Source organism: Bos indicus x Bos taurus, chromosome 14, assembly GCF_003369695.1.
Source record: "Bos indicus x Bos taurus breed Angus x Brahman F1 hybrid chromosome 14, Bos_hybrid_MaternalHap_v2.0, whole genome shotgun sequence".
Lineage (NCBI taxonomy): Eukaryota > Metazoa > Chordata > Mammalia > Artiodactyla > Bovidae > Bos > Bos indicus x Bos taurus.
The window spans coordinates 65,651,945-65,657,944 of NC_040089.1; positions in this window are offsets into that span (position 1 = coordinate 65,651,945).

A 6,000-nucleotide genomic window follows, 5' to 3' on the forward strand; every position below is an offset into this window, starting at 1 on the left:
TATGGTTTCAGCCAAACATTTGTTCCAGATTCTGCCAGATGAAGGGCATGTCTCCAAACCAAAACTCTTCCCAGGAACCCTCCTAAGTAAGTAGAGCTTCATCCACCCAGCCCCCGGCCACTGTGCTGTTTCCCTAGGGGCCTTTGGAAGCTGAATGGAGTCCCTTGGTGAACCCCAGTTTAGCTCGTGTCAAGACTCTCTGTGTGTCTCTGTGATGAGGAGCATTCACGGGCAGTTCTGTGACCAGCTCAGGGGCAGAAACACAGGTCAGACAGAAGCAGCGGGTTAGGAACCAGATCTGAGTGTTGGAAAGTGAGTACCAAACTTGTGGGGTCAACTCCTTCCCTCATGGGGTGAGTGTCTTCCTTCAGGCGCTATGTAGGCCATTCACCGCAAAGGCATTCACATTCCCTCCGAGTAGTCTGCTTTTGTAATGCCCGGGGGATTTACTTGAGTATAGAGGTCACTGTCTGCAACAATTAAGCTTTAAAGCTAATTCCCAAGATAAATAGAGCAAATTGACACCACTTTGGTTATAATTTTTCTTGCTCTCAAACTCCAAAAGGCAACAGTGAACAAGCTGCCAGACGCGGTTCCTGGAAATTCAAGAAACATAGGCATTTTATTTTCTACCTTTCTAAATGAGGCAATTTAGGGCTGTCAGAAACAACAAAATCCATGTAAAAGTCTTAATTTTACAATTTTGCTGGCATTTCTGAGAGGACAGAGAACCTTTGTTTCTTTTTTTTTTTTAAGCTATATAAGTAGTGGTTTCTTTTTAAACTGGGATGATACAGGGTTGTAATCTTTTTAATTCAGACCTTGCAGCAGGAAAGCTGGGCTCACTTGTGAGCTGTATTATTCAGTAACACACTCTGCATGGAACAGGGAAAGTAAATAACTGAACACATACTTTATAATTACACGCGGAGGGAATTCAAAGCTGTGGTGGGGAGCGGAGTTTGGGGGCCTGGGGCGGCAGCTGCAGTTTCTGGCTTCTCCCCTCATATGCTGAAAGCATGGGAGGGATCTAGAGGTCCCAGCAGAAACCCCAGTAGTGAGGGGAATTGAGGTTCACTGAGCAGAAAATGAAGATTCTGTCTCTCTGGACCCCAGCCATCAGGAAAATAATGAGGATTTATAGAATAAACCGTGCACCTACTCAGGGACTCCATAGATTCATTCCCGTTTTCCTAGGTGGTGTTTAGGACACCTCAAAATTTCAATAACTTTGCTGAGGAAAACGATTCCATGGTCAAATAAACTTGAAAAGGATGTATACTAGATTCCCTACTGGACAATCAAAAGTCATGTTAGCACAGCCAACATTATGAGAGGTCCTATAGGAGAGACATCTGTTTAACCCCATCTTCCCATTTCTATTTCGATTTTTTTCAGCTGTAAAGTTCTATAGGTTCTTGCTGACCAAGCAGTTTCTGCTTTCCAAACTAGTTGATAACAGAGAAAACTGTGATAATTCAGATTTTAAAGACTGGATTATACCACACTCAAACTAAAGGGATTTAACTGTTCTCATTGGAGAAGGAAATAGTGACCCATTCCAGTATTCTTGCCTGGAGAATCCCATGGACAGAGGAGCCTGGCGGGCTACAGTCCATGGGGTTGCTAGAGTCAGACACAACTTAGTGACTAAACCATTGTCCATGTAAACTGACAGACTGTCATAATTTAATTGTGGTAACCGGAACTTTTAATTGTCATTCTGTTACTCATCAGCTGTGTGACCTGGGCTTTCACTTAACCTCAGTTTCTCCAGTTTTGATCTTTGAATTAAAAATCTTTTCCATCTCTAAAACTTGTCCTTGGTGGGGGATTGGGGGGAGTATTGATTAGAGACTTTCTTTCAATAGTTCATCCAGCGGTTAATTGCTTTCCCACTATTCCATCATAGAATCTGTTCATTAGAAAAGTAATATCAGATATTGAAGTTGTTGGAAAACCAAAGATTAATGAGCAGTTACTATGTGTCAGACACTGTTGTATGAGTGTCTGTATTCACTTGTGTTAACCCCAAGGCCAAACCACACCAAGGCCCACTTCTCTGTGAGCCCAGGAACCTAGAAAGGACACGTTTAATTAGTCAAATGTGGAACAAGTATAAAATCTACTAGCTCTTCCTGAAAGTTCAACCAGCCAAGTCCCCAACCCCCTAACTTTTTAAAAAGGGGCATGTAAGTGTGTTGCAAAGCACAAGCATTGCGATTATCTTGCTTTTCACAGTTTCACAGGTGTGCCCTTTTTGTGTTCAACCAGATTTCTACAGGTTATTTGCAGTGTGCTATAAACCTAGGCATTGATAAGGCAGATCAAACATTTCCTCCTCATGAGGTGATAGCCCCGTATTGCTCTAACTTTAAACCTCTCTTCAGGGGCCAGTGGACTCTATCTGGGGGTGGGGGGTGGGGAATAGTCAGTATGTTTACAGAGCATCCCTGAGGCAGGGCGCACTGGTGATGTGAGGACAACTGGAGCCATGGAATGCCATAGCAATTGTACACATGTCATGTGTACAAAGCACAGGATGCCAATGTGTTTTTTAACATCCTGACTCATCTTATCCAACCCTACCAGTGCGTATAGAGTAACCCCAAGGACAAAGCCTGAATTAATCAGGACTCATTTGCAAATGACAAAAGCACAACTCTAACCAGCTTAAGCAATAAAGGATGTTTCCTAATCCCTGTAACTGAAAAGTTAGTCCCTAGTCCCTGAAGAGTTCATGGGTTGAACAGCTTTGGGCACACCTAGATCCAGGAACTCAAGCCATATGATGAAAGTCTCCTTCAACCTCTCTCTTTCTCTGTTTCTCTCTCCTGTTCAAAATGTAAGGCCTCATTCTCCTCTACTGCAGACAACTTCCACGTGAGGCCCGGGAAGATGGTCACTTGTATCTGCAGTTTACATGATCCTCGAAGTTTACAGTCCCAGAGGAAGCAAGTGCGTCTTTCCTTGCACAGCAGTAGCCTAGACTCTGGGACTCAGCTGCCTAGTTACATAGTCTGTCTCTACCACCTAGCTGTGTGGTCTTAGACAAATTACTCTATCTCACTTCCTTTATCTGTAGTGAAAGTTGCTCAGTTGGGTCTGACTCTTTGTGACCCCATGTACTATATAGTCCATGGAATTCTCTAGGCCAGAATACTGGAGTGGGTAGCCTTTCCCTTCTCCAGGGGATCGTCCCAACCCAGGGATTAAACCCAGGTCTCCTGCATTGCAGGCGGATTCTTTACCAGCTGAGCTATCAGGGAAGCCCTCCTTTATCTGTGAGGGGGAGATAATAACATTAATCTTTTGAACTGATGTGAGGATTAAATGCATCTGAAGTATTTAGAGCAGTTCCCGGCACATAGCAAGTACTCAATAAATGCCAGTATTTGGAGAGGACCTTCAGTGGAAGAGTTGGCTAAGCTGATCTTATCTGCTATCTCTGGAGAAATCAGTGTGGGAGAGCAAATGAAGCAGTCTGATTGGCCAGACCTGATTTCCACTCCTGTGCCCTGGGGAAGGCAGTACCCGAATCACAGTGAGTCATTGAGAAGTCATTTCCAAGGAAGGACTGGTGAGCAGACAAATGGCATGTGTCCACTCCAGGGCCAAAACCTGGTCCAGACCTGACTAGGACAGGAAAGAAATGGGTGGCTCAGCCCTTCCCATGTGATTTGGAATGAAGTTGAATTACCAGCATGAATTACTTACATTCAATCTTAATGGACCCTGGGGCCTTAATGTAGCCCCAGAGTGGAAGCATCATCACCCTCACTGTCTCAGAACAGGACCCATCTAGATGTCTTGATTCCAGCTGGATAGCAGCTTAGTTACCCAGCCTTGAACTCCTAGTCCTGAATACACCTGGGACACGCTGTGAACAGCATTTCGCTTGGCCATGGCCCTTACACAGCCTGGTCTGGATTCTGGTCCAGTGACTCCTGTGGATCACCCACGCTGCTACCCACTGTTGCTGCCTGAAACCCCTTGGCACCTTGCCTTACCTACTGGTTTGGTCGGTACTCACTGAATGGGCATGTAATTTATTAGCCAGCTAGAGAACTGGTACTGACCACACCTCAGTTTGGGCTTTCCAAGTGGCACCAGTGGTAAAGAACCCACTTGCCAATGCAGGAATGTAAGAGACATGGGTTCGATCCCTGGGTCGGGAAGATCCCCTGGAGGAGAGCATGGCAACCCACTCCAGTATTCTTGCCTGGAGAATCCCGTTGACAAGGAGCCTGGGGACTACAGTTTATGGGGTCTCGAAGAGTCGGATGTGATTGAAGCGACTTATCACGCATGCACACCTCAGCTTGCTGCATCCTAAGATGTTGTGTCTTGGATATCCTGGGGCCAGTTTTCTCATGGTTTCACCTCTGTCCCCAAATTTCTTCTTGTGTTGCCCCAAATCCCAACATGTGTTGGCCCCATTTTGACAAGATCAGGCTACACCTTATTTCTCAATGACCTTGCTCTTACAGCTGCAGTGCTGTCTCTTCTCTCCTTTCAGGGCTCTGGCTGTTACTCAGAAACCTCTTTTTATGTCCCCAACCATCTTACTGGGTAACATAATTTAAAAATTTTCTCTTGAAGAGAGCATCATTTTAATGCCTTAGCCTAGGGCACTTATGAGGAGGCAAATGGGAGGTGCAATAAGCTTAAGTCTCCATAAATGGCCTCTTGGGTAGGGTGGAAAGTTCTAGATTCACTATGCATGCATTAGCAGACAACGGGTTCTGAAGCTTGCTAATAAATCACATTTTCGTGTCAGCAAGTAGGTATTTATTTTACAATTAATGATTCCCCAAATACAAGAACTTCTAAAGAGCAGATAAAAGCAGCTGCAAATGTGGTCTTGGAATAAATATCAAGAAAGGAAACACAAGCAGCCTGCGGAGTTCCAGCTGCTCTCCCCCCAACGCTTATCAGCTTTCTTATGGTCAGGCACATTTTGAAGTTGGAAGGCCCATTTCCAACAGCTCTTGCCCTTATACATGATTCTTGAAATATTACAGACATTCCGGTTCCTATCAAAATAGTAGTCACCGTCACCAAAATAATTCACTTCCTCCTCATCCTCTGTTCTCCCTCCGGCCCCTCTTTGGCATCTGCAGCCTCCATCCTGATGCTCAAGATGACAAACCTCAATTGTGGGGAATCTGTGACACTACGCACTCTAACACGAGCTGAGCGGGGCCAAGGTTAGTCTGTGATTTATGTGATCGTTCTATTCGCAGGGGCGAGCTAGGCTTTCTCAATCCCGCACCTTTAATCCTCGCCTCCTCCAGACCAGTCGCACTTCCATCTTATTGTTGCAGCTGCAGTGCGTTCCTTGAAATGAAACTGCAGTTTTCCAGGGATGGTAATTCCATCTTCCTGAGCTGATTCAAAGATTAAACAGAGTGCTTTAGAGACTGCATTCTCAGCGAGCACCAAGGGCAATCAAAAAGTGGTGTTTGGGCCAACAACAATACAAATTTCAGATGGAAAGGGGGACTGAAAAAAAGCCCTTAAAATTAGAGGTATTGGAATGAGTGTAGATTTTTGACATTGAATGCTATGGGGGCTGCCTTCTACAGCATAAAATGCTAAGGATTTTATGTCACTATTTCTTCAAAACTTGGGTTTCTCAGACAAATGAATGAGTAAAGCGTTCAGTGCTGTTCTGCTACTAATCTGCTTATTGATCTTGAGAGCTAATGAATTTTTTTGCGGAATATTCACACTTTGCTCTTTAAATTTTCAATGTGTCTTCTTATGTCTTGTGTCTTATGTCTTATGTCTTATGCAGGTCTGGATGCCTTACTTTGTTGTTTTTAACTGAAAGATAAATGATTGCTAGCTTTAAGCCTGCCAGAAAAATTAGGATTATTGAGCCAAAAGATGGATGAGCCAAAAGATGTCTTGGGGATTGTCAGAAGAGCCATGGCAGTCTGGTGCATAGGGAGAGATAGCAATCAGAATCTGAAGGGTGGGGACTTCCCAGGTGGT